This window comes from Crocodylus siamensis, chromosome 4 (assembly GCF_052110815.1).
Source record: "Crocodylus siamensis isolate JL-2025a chromosome 4, ASM5211081v1, whole genome shotgun sequence".
Classification (NCBI taxonomy): Eukaryota; Metazoa; Chordata; order Crocodylia; family Crocodylidae; genus Crocodylus; species Crocodylus siamensis.
In genome coordinates, this window is record NC_143398.1 from 125710383 (window position 1) to 125733285 (window position 22903).

General features: G+C 42.3%; 1 pseudogene; it reads left to right on the plus strand.

Moving 5' to 3' along the window:
- The first annotated feature begins 4313 nt into the window (after window positions 1–4313).
- On the plus strand, window positions 4314–20922 carry LOC149866451 (uncharacterized; annotated as a pseudogene).
- The last annotated feature ends 1981 nt before the right edge of the window (window positions 20923–22903 follow it).

Sequence of the window (22903 nt, forward strand, 5' to 3'; positions counted from 1 at the left end):
ATTTACCAAGTTGCCCACAATGGCACTAGAGAAAAATGTTAATACAAATACAGTGGCAGCCTTGAAGTGTTTATAGTTTAAAAAACAAGATATATAAAGAAACCTAGACATGAATTTATAGTGGTATCTCTGACATGATAGCATGGTAGTTCCTTGGAAAAAAATTTAATAGTGTTCATTATGTGACTGATACCACACACACACACACACTTCCTGCCTCCTTCCCTTACTCCCTCCTATTTTGGTTACACTAAGATTATTCCTAAGGTTAGGCTTCTAAATCCATATTTAGGTCTTTAGATACGTAGTTTGATTTCCAGGAGTTCTGAATAACCAGCTACTCAGCTGACCACAAAATTGTGTGCTTAGCTTTCCTGAAATTGGACTTTTTTGGTGCCTAGAATGAAGATAGGAAGCTGCTGCTAGCCTCCTACTTTTGATAATCTAAATTTCCTGCAATTACTTTTGTCTTTTTGTGAGAATAGTCTCTTAACCTAAACAGAGATGTTTTCCTATTATTTTGCTTCAAGCCAAAAGCAATTATGCAACTGAAGTCATGATCTTACCATGAGAAGGCTAGCTGCAATGTGTTATTGCATTTGCCTTTGTATTTGGAAACAAAACAAGTATCAGTGGTAGCTTAGGCCCAGTGGCTTAACAATGCACCCAGGTGCCCAGGGCAGTGAGACACATGGGGGGTGGAAAGCACCAGTGACTTCCAGATCCTGCGGCGCTGCCAGTGTGACTACAACAGCAATCCTTATTCTTCCATGCTCTCCCCTCTAACCAAGTTGGCACCTGGGGCAGCTGCCCCAGTTGCTCCACCCTAATTACTTTATTGCTTAGGCCACAACATTTTTAGTGGTTTCATTTTTCTATTTAAGAACAGGATATGAATCACAGAACTCATGGGGATGAACTGCAGTGCCTAGTTTTGACACAGGTCAAGACTGAGGTCAACTGATAGAGCTGTGTTGGAAAAGAATTTGCAGCACCTACTGTTTTGTTTGGCTCTAGTGGCTACTAGTCTTTTACTTTAATTAGTACCAAATTCAGCAGAAAATGATTTGGGCCACAACATTTTGTTTGCTTGTTTTTCTCTGATGCTTCTTCTGTTGAGATTTTTCCTCATGTCTGGCTGAAAATGCTTGAATAGCCCGGATCAGTCAGCTACTGCTCACTGATCTTTGCCACAGAAGTTCCAGCCCACTCTCAAATCTGACAGGTTGCTTCTTGTAGTATCACAGAGGATTTATTAGATGCAGTCCAGTAGGACAGAAAGTACTGCCGTGCTCCAGAAAGGCAGCCAAGCCCCTGCAGAGCCCCCCAACCCTGCTGGTGCCCCTCATTTGCCTTCAAAGCCATCCCAACCCTGCTTGTGCCCCTCATTGCCCCCACAATAGCTCCCCACCCTACTCATGCCTCTTGCCTCCACCCACAGCCCCTGCCCCCCAGCCCTGCTAGAGGGGGCCCCCAGCTGCCAGGGCTGAGGCCAGGGACCCAAGTCTGTAGCTCCCTGCCCCCAATAGCAGGCAGCTTCTGCAGAAGCAGCATGGAGCCAGCTCCCCCGCTGCTTTGCCTGCTTGAGTGGCAGAAGGGCCAGCTCCTGGACTCACCAGCCCTGCCAGAGGGGCCCCTGCAAACCCCACTTATCTCAGGCTGCAAAAGTGAAGAGTGAAGCTGAGCCAAGCAGAGCTGTGGCTGACTGAGAGCCTCAGGACCCACCCTTCCCCCTCTGGGCAGGGCCGGGGGTTTGCCACCCTATTTGCAAACAGCTCTTACAGGCTGGAGCTCAACCAGCCTGCAGAGCTATTTGCAAAAGCAGAGAATCCATGAGTTTCTCTGCTAAAAGGAGAAATCTGCATCTTCTCTGATAAAAAGGGGAAATCCGTGGTTCTCTCCGTTTTTCTGTGGGAAATGGAAAACCAGGATCCCTGCTTATAACTCTATTAATATACAAACTATTGCTTCAATGTATTCACATAAACTATAAGGCACGGTCTACAAATATAACCCGCAATCCTTAGACTACTGGGTGCCCCACAGGACAGAGGCCCCACTCCCAAGTTACCACTACAGGAAAGGAAGTGGGGAGAAAGAAAAGGAGAGGGAGACCCCAAAGACTCCTAAGCTCCCCCCTCTATCACCGAGGAGTGGCCCATGTGGTGCCCCTTCGCAATCCTAGGGGCCCCCTCCCCTGTTGGGACCCTCTCTCCAGGGTAACTTACTATACCACAGTCCCAGAGAGTTGCCTCTCATTCTCCAGGTCAAGCTCTGTTCCCTGCTGGGTTTTCCTGCTGCCCGACTCTGCTGCTGCTGGCCTTCCTTAGGGCCACATGCACTGCTGTGTGTAGTGGGCGCTTCGCCTTGTGCTAGGGGTTGGAGGGGTTGTGCAGCACCAGGGCTTGGTCTGCTCCTGGACCCTCTGGACAGCGTCATCTGCACCAAGCTGCTGTCCCGAGCCACCTTGATTGGCTCCCAGTGTCTCTCACCCTCTGTGCAGCACCTCCTGCACCAAGCTCCCAGCTTCATGCTGGGGGTTGTGGACCTGAGCTGCCTAAGGGGCTCCAAAGATCCTACTTTGTGCACCATGTATCTGGCTGCATGCCAGAGGTTGCAAACCCAAGCCACTTCACACAGCTCCTAGGGTCTTGACACTGTGCACCGTGCTGCACACCAAGAGCCTAACCACTAGAGCTACCCACTGCTCCACACTGATAGAAGTCTTCAGGAGCTCTTTCTGGGCTACTGCTTCGCCCTGCTGAGCAGCTCTCCTCAGCTCTTCTAAGCCCCGCTCTTCTCTCTTCTCTGTCCCCGACGCATCTCCCTCGTGCTGGGCACGCAGTTCCTTTAATACGCTCCAGGGCTCCGCCCCTGAAGTCTTCTGGACCTGACAGTTTACAGTCTTCAGTCAGGTCCAGGGGAGCTCTTCTCCCCCCCACTCAGGAAAGGGGCATGACTTTATTGCTTTTGCTGCCTCCTGATTAGTGGATGGGCTCCACCAATTAAAACAGCAGGATCTCAAGCCTGGGACTCAATCCAAGCTCTGAAAGGTAAGCCTGCTACATTGTGAGCTACTGTACCTTAATCATGGATCTTTCAGCAAAGGCTTTCAAGCATCTACATTTTAAATTAGTCACTGATGGTTAAGACACATGTTAATAAAACATATGAGAGGGAGAGAGGGAGAGTGAGCATGTGTCTAAAAACCCTTTCCCCTTTCCAGTTGTTCAACTTTCTCAACTTTTGCAATGTAGCTAACTTTTTAAATGTAGAGACAGCCTGAACTTTTATTTACTCTTTCAGGACTCTTTTTTTTTTTTTTGCTGCTTTAACATGCATAATAAAAAAAGCGGGGACGAAGGGAGAAAGAGGGGCAGAAATCAAGTTCCCCCATGCTCCTTGCAAACCACCTGTAAAGAAGTGAGTGCGAGTGTGGCCACGACAGGGGAGAACGCAGAGCGCCACTTTCGGAGCTGTTGCCTCATTAAGACAGAAACTCTGAGAGAAGAAGGGAGCAGTGGCACATTAGGTCTGGAAAGAGGGGAGTGAGGAGTGAAGAGAAGAGAGGAGAACGAGGAGGGATCCTTCAGAGGAGCTGTGGAGAAGCTAATTGTGCTCATTTAATTCTGGAGGGAACGGAGCAAGGGGGCAGATTCCTGGAAAGGCTCCGAGTGATTCGGGACTTCCATCTGCAACAGTAACAAAAAAAAAGAAAAAAATATATTTTTTTAAAACTCTGTTTATATTAAAAGACTGGTTTTGTTTGGTTATCAGGAAGATTCAAGCTTACAGGTAAAAGAGCAGGCAGATTGGTGACTGGTTTTAGTAAAGATAAACAGAGTTCATGCAGAGAGATCTAAAGAGATAAGATCTCTCTTCAAATGGGGAAACATTGAATGAAATAAAAGGAAAGAAAGAAGATTCTGGGAGGGAGCCAGTTAATTAATACTAAGTGCAGTTCATTTGTGTTTTAACTGTTAAAGAGCAAAGTCATTTTGTGCATGAAGAACTACAAAGTTAGGTATGCAATGAACATCTTTTGTCTGACTGTGTGTGGAACTTAAACAAATTTGTAAAAGAAAAAGAAAAGTAAATATCTTAACCAAACTGTGGCTGGATATCTAACTTCAAGTTTTGTTGTATACACAAATAAGCGAATTAAATTGTAGATGCAACCTGCACGTGAGCCCCATTAAAAGGTTGCAGTAAGACCAAACTAAAGCAAAATAACCCGCCTGACTAACAATATCTAAACTTACTATTAATAATAATAATAACAACATCAAAGACATGGCAGGAAAGAAAGTTGGGGCATACCGATGGCTCATGAAATAGTGGCAAGCGCAGACAAAGGTATCATAAGCCAATAATTTGCTGTCTAATTTTTATTTTCTTATTGTTTTCATTAATTAATTTATAATGTTCATCAGAAAGGTCTACAAACATCAACTCATGAGAAATATAATTTCACTTCCTCCAACCAGAAGGGGCTGTCACATTAAAAAAAATTGAACTGTAGCACAACAAATAAAAGCCTCTGTATTCCAACGGAAGGGAAAAGTTCCAGCTCTGCATTTTGCAAACTGTTTTGAATTAAATTGAGAGCTGGTGCCAGAGGGTGCAGTTCTGTCCAGAATTGTTGCATCTGTTAAGATCAGGGTTAAACAAGTCCATTAAGTGAGACAGAAATGTCACTAGGATATTACAACAACCTGTCTGAAAGTGTTGTGGGAGAAGACAGCAACACCAAATGAAAATAAAAGCAGAGCCCAGTAGAACTAGGCACTATTAATAAGGTTCTGTCAGCACATCTATTATAAGCTCTGTTTTAATTGTTTGATACATAAACTGCCCCCTGAAAAATCACACAAAGTTGAAACTTGGTACACTGGCTTCCATCCTGTTGTACTTTTTGTATAAATCTCAGTTCAGTCCAGGCTTCCACACTTTTCAATGGGATAGAGAAAAGAAAGTAGCACTGTGCTGCTGCAAGCTTGTTGTTTCCAGCTATGTTTGCCCTGTGACTGTTCAGAATAATTTGAAACACAACATACTGAGAATTTTTTTAAAGGCTACTGATACAACTACATTGTTATAAGAAACTTTGTGCTCTCTCATTCTACCCATTTAAGTGAAGTACAAGGTCATATAAAGAATTAGCAAGAACTGGGACAAGAACCCTGAGTTCTCCTTATCTACACTCCCTCCCTATGCCAAACAAACTCCTGAAACAATGTGATAGTTCTCTGCCCTATGTATAATCATCACCAAGTGCTTTGTGTACTTTCATTCATAAGAATACCACAGGGTTCTCATCAAGAATTTTATCAATATAGGTTTTCATCAAAAATGAAGTATAATCTAATTTTGCATTAAATACAGCCTTTTATTTATTTCTTTTCCTTTTAAAAAAATTTAAAGGGAAAAAATGGGAAAAAAGAAAGTTAAGAAATGTTAAATCAATTTCAAAACATTGGGAAAACACTGAGTTTCTCTCAGGTCTTTTTTTAAACTCTTCCCTATTTCCCACTTAGAAGAGATGGGAAAAGGAAGATAACTAGTTGGGGCTCATCTCCATGGAAAAGTTGCATCTGTTATGCCAGTATAGGTAAACTGATACAGTCTAAATAGTAAGTGTTGATACTCTTAAAGTGGTTTTTTATTAGTCTAAGCTCCTTACAAAGTGGAATAAAATAAACAAATTGAAAGCTAATTCTGGTATAAAATTTCATGTGTAGACAAATCTTAGAAAAGATGTGGGGACAGGGCAGGGTGTGTGTGGTAGAGAAAGGGAGGCAATACTTTTACTTTGATTTTCTTTTCTACTGGAAAAAAATGTGAGGAAAAAGGAATTTTTTTAACTGTGTTTTCCCCTCATCTGCTTTATTTTTTTCTTTTTACATTTGTATCCCCCAAACTCCCGATTCCATTTTTCACCAAAAGAAAAGAAGGGATAGAGAAAGCAGAGGACTCAAAACTTAAAAAAAGCAAATATTATAGGCATTTTTTCCATTCAGAATGGAAAGAGGTGAATGAAATGAACTCTGCTTCTTTTGAAGCATCTCACAAAGCCTCTTTCTGACATGCTCTGTAATATGCATTAAGCCAGGGTGGCTGCCTCTTAGCCAGCTTCTATCAAGCGCTTCTGCTTATAGCCAAGTGGAAAAGCAACAGCTGGAGAATACCACTCAATTTCAGTCAGACACAAAAGAAAAACGCAAACCCGTGAAGTGATAGTTTGTATTCTCCCTTGTTATTTCTTGTTAATTTAAATCATACAGGCACGGCAGGACTTGCCAACAATAGGAACTTTTGATGAGGGTAAGGTAAAGTAAAAATAACTGGGAAATGATTGTGTGGTACCCCCAGGGTTAGAGGGTGTATAATGATAAGTAGGACTGGTTCTGTAACACTGGGAGCTGCATCTGGTTTGAACACAAAGGAATCTTCACGCTACACAACCCCAAACATAATTTTTCCTTTGTATGTTTCATGGATCTCTGCCCTTTGCACCACCAATAGTTACTAGGCTTCTATCTTGCAAGAATATCTGAGATGGTTATTACAACCATCTAAACAAAAATATCTCAGACATTTAGCAAAGGAATTAGCACCAACCTGCCCGTGCATCTGTCTGTGTTACTAAGCAACTCAAGCACAGTGGCCTTTCTTGGAACATGCTGAAAGTCAAAGGAACAGGACAAACAACTTTTTTAGTTGTTCTCTACAGAGCAGATCACTAGACTGAGAAGAGCACTATGAGGAGACTTCCAAAATGTAACTGGAATGCCAAACATGATGAAACTGCCTGCTGAATTATCAGGAGGTAAGATCTGTGGTTGTTAGCACTGCCTAACCCAAACATTTAAAAATCATGAGTCAGGCCCCATGTGCAAATCTTTTGAAACACTTTGAGACTGTTTTTCCCCCTATATTCACCCTCTGATTTCTGAGTCTTTAGAGTTCACTCAGCTCACATTTTCAGGCTTTTCTTTGCATCATGTGCAATAGCTGCTTGCTTCATTTTCAAAGGAAGCTGGGTTTCTCAAGCAATCTCCTAGAGCTTCTGGAGCATGCAGGACAAGAAAAACTATCCAATATCATATGATATATGATTTAAAATATTAGTGTTGGCAAGGCTGGCTGTTAATGGTATTGAAGCAGCACCAAAAAGTTTGAGCTCCATTGTGCTAAGCAGTATACTAAACGGCTGTTCTCCCCAATTGTTCACCATCTGAAAATAAGACAACAGGCAGTTACAGACAGGCGCTACACAGGGATAAAATGTGCTCCATTTTTTTTACCCCCCCCCTCTTTTTTCTCTTTTTTTGGTTGTTTATAATCTCCTACACAAACTGTAGCATCACAACTGAACAACACATTTCTTTAGGACTAAAATGGTGATACAGGCCTGTCAAGACACAAATTAAATGGAAATTAAAGATGGACCAAAATAGGAAAAGTGCTCATATACACCACCTGATATCTGGATTTCAGGCAGGCTTGTGGGTTTAGAATTGTGTCCTGCTCCACAGTTCCAAGACCAATCAAAAAGGATTTGGTTTGGATTCAGCCCAATTTGGCAGCAACAGAGAATTACACATTTCCTACCTTTTCTGAATAACATACCAATGAGTAACATGCAGTTCTATGGTAATATTTAATAAGTGCTCAGGACATGAATCTACTAGAAGAGGTGGCACAGCAGTCCTAGCTAATGGTCAAGTACCCAGCTTACCATGTAAGCAAATTGCTTCAAAACATATCATAGGCTTTTTAAGGATTATTAGAGGAAGATATGACAAAAAGTGAGTTAAATGCAGCAACTCCTTTCTCAAGAAAACATTCTATATTTAAACAGAAATTTTACTGCCTGTGCTGTAAGGACTCATCCAAAAGATCCAAAAGGGATGAACATCTGAATCAGCTTTCTAGGCTAGGGACAGAAGTTACATATAAACTGGTATAAGTGATGGAAAACTGGTTCAAAATCTGTAACACAACAGAAGTTCAGGGCACATAAACTGCTTTCAAAATGGCTGAAACTGGTTAAGATAAACCTAGATGGATGTAGTACTAGACTTAACTGATTTAGATTAAATCTATTTATTGAACTTCTGTCCCAGATCCCACCCCCCAGATTCAGGTTAACTCATAGTCCCCTAGCATCCCAGGATACATTGCACCTCCCCAACAAACCCCATTCTCCTTGAAGGGGCTCCTTGAAGAAGAGGTGAACTAGCATTGGACCAAGCTGTCTCCTCCAGCTGAGCAGGAAGGCGTGCTCTAGCACCCCACCAGGTTCTGGCCTGAGCCACTGCAGGTATGTGGCTGCATTTCCAGAATCAAAAGAGAATGCCTGTTCACTTGGTTATTGATTTAATCTATGCAGCTTAAATTAACCTGCAAAGACTGAATCAATTCAGCCTTGGGCTTTTTGACTGTCTGTACTTAGCCCTATGGCTTGAACCAGCATTTCCTGAACAGTTTTACACTGGAGAGCGAAAGGCTTTAACAGTATTAAGTACCATTTAAGAATGGTTTCAGCACATGCTCTCTTCTAAACCTTGTTGACCTGGCCAACACAGAACAAGTACATCATAACTCTCTCTGGATAGGCAAAAGATGTCCTTTAAACCCATGTACAGCTCTGTAGTAGCCCTGTATCAGCAGGAACTGATTTTAATTATTGTTGCTATTATTTTACCTCCTGAGTACAAGGGGTTTAAAATGTAATAGGTCAAATGCCCTACTAGCACATCTTCAATCCACAGAATGCCAGCATTCTGCAAAGGGTGAGAACTTCTTGTTACATTAACTCATGAGTGGCCTGTGGTCCTGCATTAATTTGTTTACAATACTCTTGCCTTTCTCTGTTACCTTTATAAGAAAAGACCTGCCAGGTTAGGTTACTGCTCTGTGTACTGGGCATTTCTTTAACACAGCTGTTGAAGGCCCCCCTTGGGAGGCCCTTGTCTAGTATTTCTTTTCCTAGAAACTAAGTGGTCTTTTGTCACGACAAGCAGAAGCAGGAGCAGCAGAAGCAGCTGCAGCCACAACAACATGTTTAGAGGAAACTGGGTAAAAAAACATAAAAGGCCTGTTTGTGCAGGGCACTGTTTTTTGTTATGGATCTTTAACTGAACTGAGAGATAATAGTGAATATTGTGGGGGGGTTTTAAAGGTGGGTGTCAGTTTGTAAATTATTCATCAAAAAACTTATTAAACAAGTGGGTCCTAATTAATGCTATTTAAGTCACATGAAGCTCTGAAAGCCTCTCTTATCCAGGACAAGCAGCTGGTTCACTTGATGTGCATATATATTTTCCCCCTACAGTTCTCAATTGAAATGAAGTGTCTGATTACCTCGGGGAGATTTTCACATAGTGGGTATGGATGCCACACATTGGTACTGATGGCAGGTTTCCCATCACCAGGTCCTGTTTGCCCATGGAGAGGCGAGTTTTAGCAACATTACCTCTGCTCTTTTTATTGGTATCTTTCTACATAAACATATGTACTGGGGTTTCCAAGGAATCAAACAATGCATGTGAAGAAGTACAGATCCTCCAAAGAATCCCAGACACAGTAACTTTTACAGGGCAAATATTCTCTTATCCAGTCCCAGCTTTTGTCTTTAAGGGAAAGATAACTCAGTACAAGGTAATGCTGTTGTTAAAGACTCTCCTTAGTGCAATCCATCACAGGGTTGGGGGGTATTATGCACCTTATATTTTTGCAGTAATATCTAATTAATTATGGTTTCACTGTGGAGCTCATCCACAGAGGGAGATTTTTAACAAGCCTATTTTAAAGCCTAACCTTGTTACTTGGATTTGTGTTAAAAATGAAGAAAAACCCCAAACATTTTTAGATACTCAGTCTCTGATGTTTGCTGATGAAGATACTATAATTACATGCTCTTAAATATGGAGTATTGCCAAAAAATAAACAGCTTCCAGGTGTTCTAACAGAGCTATGGGCAGGTTATTAGCAGAATTTATAATTGTGTTTTTAGCAGAATTTTTATGCAGAGTTTTGAGATATAGTAGATACCAAAAAGCTGCCCTGTGAACACAATTTATCTTCTGCCCTCTTGTGGAACAGATTACATTAGCCAATGGTGCAGATGTGCCAAGATGGCTTGAATACAGTCCCAAGACAAGTATGTTACAAGGAGTGCCCATGAGAGAGGACAGTGGAGAGTACCACCTGAATGTAGATGCCTATGGAGCCACATGTGTTCCAAAATCAAGAGCCAGTGTAAATTTTACCCTTCATGTTCAGGACAGAGACCCAATAGCAAAACACAGCAGCCCAAGTCCCATATGTAAGTATTCTTTCATGTCAATAAAACTTCCAAATGCACTTCACCAACCCCACAAATTGCCAATGTATTTACCCCAAAGCAGGGCCTTTTAAGGAAAAATGAAGCTGCAGAAAAGGATCAGGGATGGGGGTGGGGTGGGGTTGACTGAATCAAGGGAAGGAGATGTACAGTTTGTTTATAATGTTCTATGCTGTTCTATGCTAAGTCTCTTGGTTGTTATTCTTAGTGAGTACTAAATACAAGGTAGTTTTGCTTTCAAAATGGAATAAAGCCAACTCGAACAAAGGTACTCCTGATGCATCCAACTCGAACAAAGGTACTCCTGATGCATCCATTTAGAACTCATATGGTGGTTATGCAGAATAGATCGTGTAAACTCACACTCTAGTTTTCTTCATGTTAACTTCCCCTGTGTAGAAAAGTGCATGGGATCAGATTAGAGCCCACTGAAGTCAATGGTAGGCACTGGACTGGGGACATGCTTCATCTGAAATGAAAGAAGACATTATAATGGGGACTTAAAATTGCCAGTAGTGAAGAGCTAAGAGATAGAAAGGAAAGGGACATTTATTTGTCATGTCCCCAAGCCACAGAAGAAAAAAATATTTGCAACCTATTTATTAACTAAGAGGGGAAAGAGCTATTACTGAAGCAGCACCACAGTGTTCTTTAAACAGAAAGGAACCAATAGCTGAAAGCACCAGAAAAGAAAAATGCAAGTGCAGTGATTGATGATTGTTGTGAGGCTAGGATAAGATCATAGAACTAAATACACATTCAAATGAGGTTCATCTGAAAGGAACGAAGAGCCCAAGTTTACACAGATAAGAAGTTTGGAGAGAAGTGAATTTTCCCAAATAAATTATGTGCATAAGGTTACAGTCTTAAACCAAAACAGGAATTTTCATATAAAAAGGGGGAGGTTAGATGCAGAGGACTTCTTATGTTTTTTGAACTTCAGTTCTGGCAGATGTGCAGGGGATGTTTCTGTCATCTCTGCTGAGATCTTCCTTCGTGTGGCAGTGGAATCACTGGAGTTTCAACAGCGCCTCTATTTTCTGGCCACCATGGCAGAATATCTCCATCTAGACCCCTCCTCAGTGAACCTCTGTACACAAAGGGGTTTGCTGAATGGAAGCTTGCAAACCTAACAGTACTGGCTGAAGACATCAGACAGGTCAGCTTCATGGAGAGCCAGTATGTTGGACTCTACTGGGCTGTGAGGTGTGGTTTTGCAATGCTCTCTGAATTTGTTCAAGTTGTAAGACGCAATGTGGATTCACATGATTTCTCACACCTGATAGGATACAAAACAGCAGGCTGGAGAATACTTAAAAGAGAAGTAGAGGGAAAAAAAACCATCCTAGAAGACAACACAGATAATTAAAGATTACACCAACTCCTACATTGAAACTGACTAGACTCAACCATGCAACAAACTGGAGGGGACACTATCAGTCATCCATCACCTCCACTACTGATTTACATACACTCACAGATGGCAGTGATGCCTGCTTAGAGTTTATCACTTTCCTTTGAAGGGAGCACAGTGATCACAAGCTATAAAACACAGAGTGAAATCCATGCAACAAGCCAAGAGTATTTAGGGATCTTAAAAACAGACCTGTCACAGATTTCTGATTGACCCATTATTCTCTCTTATTTTTCAAGATTTCTCAATTTTTCCTGAACTTTCCCCTTCTTTGATCCTTACAGCAACCAGTCCATCAAAAGAACTGGAGACGCTGCATGATATTGTTTCTAGCATGCCATTAGTATTAAAGCAACCACAACCTCATGCGATAAAGTTGAATGCATACTCACTGTGTAGAGGCATCAAGGCAGCATTTGCAATCAGCCCTTCCTTTTGACATCTCTGAAACAGCCAGTAAAATCCAGTTTGCCACATCTATTCACTCTTTAATGACAAGGACATATTACAAATGGCCTCTAATCTTGCCAAAAGTGTCTTCTATTGAAAGGTGACTTTAAACAATTTTGCCAGAACTGTCAGTCTCAGAAGTGCCAGATTACAGCACCCAAGAGGAGAACACCTCCGTTTACACTCAAATTCAAGAGCCTGAAATGCTCTTTACTGAAGCTCTCTCTCCAGGAAAGCTGTCAGCATCACACACAGCAACTTCAGTAAAACCAGCCATGCTATTTGGTTTTTACTCTTCCCATTGATGATGTGTTTATATTTTTCTCACGCAGTAGCAGTGCAAGTCAAAAACAATTTAATGGCTATGAACAGGTGTCGAAAGTTTTTATGACTGCACCACAGACCTCAGGACTTCCATTTACTGAAGTAAAAACATCAGTTCTTTCTGTAATCCATAGGGACACAACCCTTTGGGATAAAGAATACAGCTCAATGGCTGTTGCCTCAATAGTTGATTCTGATGTTTTAAGTGGCACTTTCCCCAGTGGAGTCTCTCATGAATCAAGTCTGACAGTTCAATCCTATTCTGGAATTGCCCCAGTGTTTACACTGCCAGTGGATTTTGCTGCCTTTGACATGCTTGAGCTGTCCAGACTAACAATTATATTTAGTTCTTATGAGAACATCATGTTCATAACACAAATTTATTCTCAGTGCTTTACCTAGCAGCACAAAGGACTTTGATACAGACAGATGCCTTGAAACAAGAATGATTTTGCCAAACATCAGAGAGTTTACCCTAGTCATATAAAATGTCAAACACTATATCTTATACCACAGAAATAGCCGTGGCTACTACAGTTAATATCACTTCTCATTTGTACAACAGGATGTTTTTTGTATAATCCATACTTGGATGTACTGATAATGAAACTATAATTTCAACTATTCAGACTTTTATAAACAACCATAAAGTTTGCAGCAGAGTAACATAACACCAGAAGGATTATACCAGCAGCACATTTAGAGGCACCAGCTATTTGTTACTTTTCAAAAGTATCTTTCTGACCCAAATCAGAGATGTCCTGCCAGTGGGGTAGGGTCTAAGAGAGATTTCATAAATATTAGGGCTGGAAGGGACCTTGTGAGATCATCGGATCCAGCTGCCTCCCCAAGGGGCAGATAGTCAGCTGAGGTCAGATCACCCCAGCAAGATAAGCATCCAAGTGTTTCTTAAAGGTATCCAGAGTAGGTGCTTGCACCACTTTATTTAGGTTGACTATATTTTCAGAAGGAAACCAAAGTAATCAACTCATTGCAAGGTAAAATAACTAATGCCTTATATTCCTTATCCTTTCAGCGTACTCTGTAAACACTAAGGAGTGAACAGAGTTTTACAACCCCTCTGCATTCATCCCCATTTTAAGGTTGGGAAAGTCAGGACAGAGGAGTTAAATAACCTCAAACAACACTTACCCAACACTGTAACAAAATACTCATGTCATTTCCACAGAGCTGCTACAGACTCCACCCCCATTGTTCTACCAAGATACAGACAGCTTGCTATTCCCTATATATGAGTCATTAGAATCTATGGGAACTGTGTGGATTCACCGTCTTTCTTCTGTGTCTCAGATGCCTCAGGACATCACTCAAGGTAACACACATAATTAGTCTGAAAGAGATACACATAGGAAACTGTTCTCTCCCAAGTGTAGAGTAGCTCATTTTTTCAAACACAAACTGTACAGAGAAATCAGAACATATATTTTGTCTAGTCTTAAGAGTTCTGGCTTCCTGCACTAGGCCTCAGAAGTTCCTCCTTCACCTTCAATTCCATCATGGAATTTGAATGTCTAACTTTTTCCTTAAGTTTTCAATCATGCAATTACTTCCTCATATCACACACCACCAGTAAGACCTTTTTTTTGGAAGGCCAACTATAGAAAAGATTGTTTCCTGGGATGCCACACTTTCTGCCACTGTCACAGTCTGGATGAGGCAGCAGGAACTTCCTTGGTGTGGCAGGACAGCAACAGGGCTAGGCACCATACCAGTACAAGGGCAGTGAAAAGACTGTTACTTCTTCACTGTAAGTAGTTCTATAAATTTCTGTATATAATAAAGTGTTGTTTCCACACCACAAAGCTCATCAAGATAGAGAGCTGCTGTAGTGATTACCTTGAACCAGCTCAATTGCTGCTTCAGGCACAAGCCACAGTGCTCAGCCAGTAGCTTGAAAGTTGCAAGAGGGTCAAACACAGGACTCTTCTTCAGATAGATGTATTTTAAAATAGACGCATTTTGAAAATTACATGCAAAACAAAAAAGAACAAGTGAGCAAAATTTTGGTCAAAGCATACTAATATCAACATTACAGCAGCAGTGAAATGGATGCATCAATGTGGGAATCCTGGGTTCCCCTGAGAATTTCATCAATTGAAGTATGCACTTAATGGTAGAACCTACGTTGAGTGGCTGAGAGAGAACAATTAATTATATGCATCTCAGAACTGAAGTATAAAGTCCGTCCAAGATATTTATAAAGTTGTCCCTTTTAAAAACCACTCAATTTAAAACAGACTAAATAAAAATCCCAAACCTGCTTTCCTCCCATTTAAATGGGACAACAGATTACTGTTACGCAAGTACAAAAAAATATAGACAAAAATTAAAGTCAGATTATATCAATTAAAAGGCATTGGAAAAGGGACCCCAAAACAATGAAAAATAGTTCAAATTGAGGATTTAAGTTTGTGGTTAATCTGTACCCTGAATACCAAATTTGAAGTACAAGCAGTCCTCTGACTTGCAACACAATTGGTTCCTGAAAATGGCATCTTAAGACAAAATGCTGCAACTCGGAACTGACTTTCCCATAGGAAACAATGTTATAAATGGGGAATTGAACCAAGGCCCAATACCCTGTTTTCACCAAAAATAACTTAGAATTTTGTACTCAATCAATTAATTATAGATGAGTAATATAGCTACATTAATGTATTTATATTGTAAATAGCAATCATATTGATTTGGAAGGACTTATTTGAGGCGACTCTGCTGGATTTTTTGAAGGGTTCTTGGCTGGAGTCTTCTCAGGAGTCTTGGCTGCAGGTTTTTCTGGAGCCTTGTCTGCTTTCTTAAAGAAAGCGTCCAAGGAAGTTTGGACAGACGTTCTCCAGGGAGATGGGCGACACAGCAACTTGTTCACTGGCATGGCATCACATCAGATCAAGTGTTGTAAAGTCAAAACTGATGTCAGAAAGTTGAAACAGGGTGCCAATTTAGAAACGGTACAAGTGCAAAACATTGTAACTCAAAAAATGTTGTAACTCAAGGACTGCCTGTATTCAGGAAGTATGTCCCTCAATACAGAGAAGTCCCAAATAGTTTCTAAAACAAAATACTACATAACACATTTAAGGTTTTCACTGGTTGGTGATATTTCAGTGCGACTATCACAGAGAGGATTAAGTAAACCTCAGCTAAGAGAAGAGTAAACATTATGGATGTTATAGAAACCCCAAATCAACTATATAGTTTACAAGTGGCTAAGATGGAAGTAACTAAAGGGCTCTGTGTCAGTTTCAGCTTAGATACAAGCATTTTACATATGGCATGAATTACATATTTCATGAAACAGACATAATTTGTGGACTTTAAGAAAGGATGCAAGGGAGAAAGCAGCTAGGGAAGCAGAGTTGATGGCTTTACCATAAAAAAAGTCTTAAAGAAGGTATCGCCATGACTCTTACAACATTTCTTTGCCATTGCTCCCTTACAGTCAACCTATTTTTATCCCTTTTTTACTTACTTTCATTTTATTTCTTTATTTAGGTCAAAAATTCATTCCCAGAAGGCAGGAATGCAATCAAATTCCTAACAGCAACTATAGGATGCCAATTCCATTTTTCAATACCTGCTGAAACATTTTCTGATCAGGAAGATGGCAACTCAACTCAGTTGACCCTTGGAATAAACACAGTTGATGGCTCACCGTCAGGGCCAGAAAGCTGGCTGCAGTTTAATGTATCCCACCAAACTATGTATGGCTATCCACTTGATACTGATTTCCAGTATTCCCCTCAGGAATTTGTACTCTCTGCTGCAGATTCAGAGGGACTGACTATCTGGGAGCCTTTCACCATTGAACTCTTGAAGCCCACTAGTATTCCATGCCATATTTATACCATTAGAACAAAAAATAGCTATCACTCATTGCTGTGGGAGAGAAAGGATCAGTTTATTCTTCGACAAGCTTTCTAAATATTTGAACTCCAGTGGTCCCAAGAACATTATACTGACCAACCTCAGACCTGGGTAATCTCCTGGTACAACAGCATTCTGTGTACAAATGACAACAGAATGTTGAATTGGTGTGCAAGAGATGAAATCCTGGAAGTGCTGAATAAACTAAGAGTGCCTAACAGAAGTGTTAGCCCACACTTTGCTGAAGCCATGTCACCAGAATACAAAATTGACATGATTGAGAATGTTTTATATGGAGGGATCTGTTTTGCCACCGCAAAGCCATTCAATGGATCTTTAAACAGCACTTCAGTTACATTTGAAACAAACTGTTAGTTGCACTGACCTGGAAATGGATACACTCAAACTTCGCAAAGCACCCATACTTGAACAGGAAGTTCCAACTGGACCATGGCCCTGGATGCCATCTTTCATAGCACTTCCCTCCCAACCACAACTTGCAAAGCCAAATGCAATTCCTTTTGCCTCACAACTACCTCAGTCTCTACCATCTTTCCAACCACCAAAATATCAACTGTTCCACTAAAATCTGGTTATTAGTGGGCAGAAAGACCAAGGCATAATTTATGGAAGATATCTTGAATCCAGATTATATTAATAAACCTAGGAAGGAGGCACATGTGTCTGATAGGAAGAACATGCACAAGTATGTGCTTAGCCTTTTACAAATTTGAAATAGAAAGCAAAGCATTTTAAGCCACAGAAGTCATGTGAAAGCAATGCAAGAATACAGAAATTTGCAATTAGAACAAGATGCCAAGTAAATAAATAGGTTTGGTTATAATACTAAATGATTAGTGGTTTGTTTTATAGGCACATATAGACACAGAGGGATTGCCAATAAGCACCCACTAACACAGCCTAGGCTGTACCTAAACATCTTAATTCATGTTTTCTCTTCAGGTCAAAATAGACTTTTTCAGCTCTGTCAAAGATTCTTCCCTCTATTAATGAAAAAAACTTTTACATCTTCTTTGCAAGGATCTCAGAATATTTAGACATGTCATCCCTCACAACAGGCTCTGAAATAAGCATGAAAATACCTAGTTTGTGAATCACAAATTGCTGTAGGCTTGGGATAGGCTCCTAAATGATTGGATCAGCCAAGATGCAGGCAGTTCTGGACACGCATTTTAGTCCAACTTTAGGTTTCTAGATAACATTACTGGCAAAACCCTAAACACCCATGGGATTAGATATTCATCTTTGAGAACTGCTCTCTTAGACCTGGGCACCTAAATTTCAGCTGTACTTACAGCTTTCCTGGATCTGGCCAATAGTGCTTAATTATTTTCTCTTAGTCGCAGAGAAAGTTGGAAGCCCCTGTAGTACCAACCTCTGGACATTTTTCTAGATTGGGGTAGGCAACCCCTGGCACGTATGCATTTTGCTTGGCACACATGCCTTGGGGTGGATGGTGGGGGAGCCACAAGAGGCCCAGTCCTTGTTGTGGCAGTACAACCCCAGCCCCTTCCCCGCCATCCACCTCAAGGCATACGTGCACTTGCCACTGGCAACAAGCCAGGATAGGGCTCCACAGATCCAAGTGCAGCTTCTCACAGCCTCCCCACTGCCTGCTGCAAGTAGCTTGTGCTCCATGGGGGACAGCAGGGGCCCAGCCAGGAGACTGCAAGCAGCTTGGGTGCGGTCATCATCGTTGTCAGTCCCTTGAAGTTGAGGATGACTTCCACCAGGCTTGAAGTGTCCTCAGGTGACTGAGGAGCCTGATTCTGGATGCACACATTCTTCAGCAATGGAGGCATGTTATGGGTTGGTCTCCTTCTCCTTTCTCTGCCGCCATCATTCTGCCTTGGTGTCGAGTTGCTGGGCCTCTAAGTGGTGTGTGCCTTGGTGGACCAGGTGGCGCCATGCTGAACGGTCAGCATTTTGCTCCTCCCGGCCATTGGTGTTAATGCCTGTGCTCAAGGGCGACCTTGAGCATGTCTTTGTACCATTTCCTTTGGCTGCCATTTGAACGTTGGCTAACGGACAGCTGAGACAAAAGAATCTGGTGAGGGAGGCGGTTCTTGGCATTCTGGATGCAGTGACCCGTCTATTGGAGTCGATTTCTCAAGAGCAAGGCTTCAATACTGGTGGACGCAGCTTCATGGAGGATGCTTGTGCTGGTCCAGCGGTCCTCTCAGTTGATCCCCAGGATTCAACATAAGCACTGCTGGTGAAAGCTCTCAATGATCTTAATGTGGTGTTGGTAGATGGTCCACGGTTCACTGCACTAGAGAGAGTGGCCAGCACGACAACCTTAGATATCAGGACCTTTGCCAGCTTCCAAACATCTCTATTTTCAGACATGTTGTCACAGCTTGAAGGCAGCGGCACTGGCGTAGTTGACCTGGTGCTGGACTTCTTCATCAATGGTAGCCTGTTGAGAGAGGTGGCTGCTGAGATATGGAAAGTGCTCCATGTATTCCAGAGCCTCCTCATCTATGTAGATAGAGTGAGGGATATTCAGCTGGCCTGGGGAGGGTTGGTGGAGAACCTTTGCCTTCGTTCAAGGACAGGCCAAGTCTTTTATACTAAGCATTGAAGAGAACTAGAGTTGCTTGCACATCTTGTGCCGAGTGAGCCATCATACAGCAATTGTCTGCAAACTGAAGGTCATGGATGTCTTTGGTGGCGAGTTGTTTTTGCTCAGAAGCACCCAAGGTTGAAAAGCTTCCCATGCAGTCTATACTGGATACCGACGCTGGATGGTAGATCATCTCGTATGAAGTGAGTGATGACGGTCAGGTGAACAGGTGGGGGCGATTACGCAACCTTGTTTGACTCTAGTCCAGATGCAGAAGGCATTGGTTTCACATCTTCCACTCAGGATGGTGGCAGTCATATTGTCATACAGGAGCCTCAGCATGGTGACAAACTTCAGTGGGCAGCCAAGGTGTTGCAGGATGGTCCACAGAGCTTCACAATTTGAGGAACTGAAAGCCTTGCTGAAGTCAATAAAGGCAAGGAACAGTTCTTGATTTTGTTCCCAACATTTTTCTTGGATCTGCCTGGTAATGAAAACCATGTCCACAGTGCCCTGAGACGGTCGGAATGGTTTCTGGAAGGATCTCCTCAGTGACAGGACAAAGGCAGTTCAGGCAGGCCAGGATCTTACCTGCAATGAACAGGAGAGAAAAATCCTCTGTAGTTCCCACAGTCAGATTTGTCCCCCTTTCTTATGGATTGTCATGATGGTCACATTCTTGAGATCCCCAGAGATCTCCCAAAGGTGGAGGATAAGCTGGTGCAGTTGTGATGTGAGCCAAAAACCACCAGCATGGTAGACCTCTGCAGGTATACCATCTGGCCTGCAGGCTTTGTTAGTTTTCATCTGTTTGATGGCCTGCTTCAACTCTCCCATGGTTGGTGGATAACTGAGGGAATCCACCACAGGGCGCTGCGGGACAGCTTGGGAGGATCTCTTCTGATACGGTGGACTCCCAGTTAAGGAGGAGTTCGAAATGCTCCTTCCAATGCAGACGGATGGTGTCATCATCCTTGAGAAGCCGGAAGCTGTCCTGTGGAGGGGGTTTTGTCCAATGGAGTGGGGTCTGTAGGTTGTCTTGGTAGCCTGGAAGAAGTTATGCATGTCATGCTGGTGTAGCCCTGGATCACACGCGTCTTCTCCACCCACCAGCTGTTCTTCATGTCACAGATGCGTCACTGGAACTCAGCCTTCAGCTGGTGGTACACTGCCGTCTTTCACTGAGTTTGTGGATGGCTTTGCTAGGTGATGAAGGCTGCATGCTTTCACTCAAGGAGATTGTAAATCTGAGCATCGTTGACATCAAACACTTTCAATACACATTTGGATGCTTATCTTGCTGGGATCCCTGCTGACTTCCTGCCCCTGGGGCAGGGGCTGGACTTGATGACCCTTCGGAGTCCCGTCCAGCCCAAATGTCTATGAAATCTACGAAACCAGTCCTGGTTCCATCATGATGTAAACCCAATGGTCTGGGCACAGGCGTCTTGGACAACAGACTTGAGTTGCTCTCAGTGTGCCTGCATGGAGATGTCGTCAGCACTAGAGACTTCCTTCAGTTCACCATACAACTGGGCCTGGAGCTCCTCCCACTGTCTAGGGTCCTTCAGAGCTAAAATGTTCAGCTCTCTTTGGGTGGCCTTCTGGGTCTTCCAGTGTCTTGGTGCCAGGTGGATGTTAATCACAGAGTGCACAAGGCCATCCACCAATCTTCAGATCCCTTCATGGCCCTCCTGACAAGCACGTCCCTCAGGTCTCTATGTTGAATGATGTAGTCCAAGAGGTGCCAGTGCTATGACCTCAGATGCCTCCACATGGTCTTAAGCCCGTCTTTCTGGCTGGTATATGGTAAATCCATGCTCCCCAAAACAGCCATACCCGAAAGCTTGCAAAGAAGATTTTTCCAACTACTTGAGTTGGTCTAATAAAAGATAAGGTTCTTTGGGTAAATCCCATGTCTGCCTATGCCCTTAGACCAACACGGCTCAACAGTGTTAATATGGAAGCAGGTAAACAGGGAAGCACATTGTTGAGGGTGCTGCCGCTGGCAATGGTAAACAGTCATAATCCCATGGCCTAAATTTCAAAATCAATAAAGCTAAGAATCAGGACTTCAATGCTATTGACAATTTTACATGGTAGATTTCTCTCACTTGGGTGGCACAAGAAATTCTTGCACTTTTTTTTTGTTGATAGTACCTGTCTTTCCAAAACTGGATAGAAAAAAAAGGAAAAGAGGGTCTTATTATAGCATCATGGAAAATTAGGTTTGAAAGGGACCTCAGAAGGTCATCTAGTCCAATCCTGGAGTCCTTTCTAGAAAGGAACATCATAGGGCAAAACTACAAGAGCTGTGCAGACTTACACTCCGCACTGAGGTCAAAACTAGGTCAGAATGCTCTGCTTCATGTTATGACATCCAAAATGTTAAGGATAAAAAGAGGTAACTTCACACATTTTAATAGACTAATGCACAAAATCTTTAGACTACATACCAATTTGAAAATTGCTTTAAACTTGCATATTATGGTAATGTTAGAGTGATGTAGCAGATGTGACAGTTCAGAATTCTGTGAGAAAAGGATTTTTTCAGGTGATATCTTTTATTAGACCAACTGCATAGTTCAGATCACTTCTGCCATGGAGCTCATACCCCTATCCTCAGGAATGACATGAAGCCAGGTGACCTGGCTTGGCAATGGCAGTGCATTACATCCTAGCCCACTTTGCCATTACCCCCAATTTCTTTGTGGAACCCCTGATGAGCTATCGTGGAACACCAGGGAGCCACAGAACACAGTTTGAAAGACACTAGGATAGAGTAAGACAAGCTGTTGAATGGGAGAAAAGCCAGCACAGCCATACTAAAAACTTGTTGGAAGATGGGGGAGAGAAATTCCCAGGGATATCAGGCAAACTTCTTCTTGAGCAATCCGTCACAGTTGAGGATGAGTGTCTTTCATGATTTTTTTTATCTGTGGATCAAAAGATGGCTGATGAGGCCAATCTTCAGACCCTGCAGCAACTCAGGCATGTGTTTCCAGGCAGGGTGGGTGGATCCAGATTCGATTCAGTTCATGACATGCTCTTTCTGTCGCTCCCACTTTTCCATCTTCTGTTGTCATCATAAGATTTCAAAATACTGAGATCTTTGCAGCAGACCCTTCCTCCAATTGGGGCAATCTCTCATGACTTGTCAAGGTGGCATTTTTTCAAGTTGGCTTTGAGGACATTCTTGATGCACTTTCTCTGCACTCCTCTTGAACATACATCTTGACTGAGTAGGGAGAATAAAACTTGTGGAAGAAAAGCAGCTAATAACTGGGATATCAATGCCCATCAAAAAGGAGTAAGGTTACCATCTATGTCATTATCATTGCCTGTGTGGGAGGAATTCAGGAATCAGGTAGGTTGCAAGGTGCCACAAATCCAATATTAGTGTTAAGTCCTTGGTTCCTAGTGTCCAGCCACCCGATGAATTTTTATTCCCCAAGTTCACCTTTTAAATGTATTGGGTACCTCTACCTTGAGCATGAATGAGCTCAGAGATGGAGTAGTGGTTCTGTGAGAAATGTGTACCTAATAGTGTACATGTGTCTGTCTTTTATATTTTATGTCTGTAAGAGTTCAGTCTGATACATAGCTGCTGTTGACTTTCACCCACGTAGCTGCCATGAGGGCACTTGATGCATTATATTAGAAATATTACATTAATGGGAAATGTGGGAAATCTAGAATCCATGCATTCTAATGGTTTTAACTGTAGTAGCAGTGTTGACACAGTAAGCATTTCTTGCTAAGAAAATGCTATGTTCCACTTTACATCTGTTGAACAGTGGGAGTTTGCTTCTGATGATGGCAAGGTTAGGGGGTTGTTTGAAAGCCAAGAGTGGAGGAGTAGGGAATATTTCTCTCAAGGCCTGATCTTTAA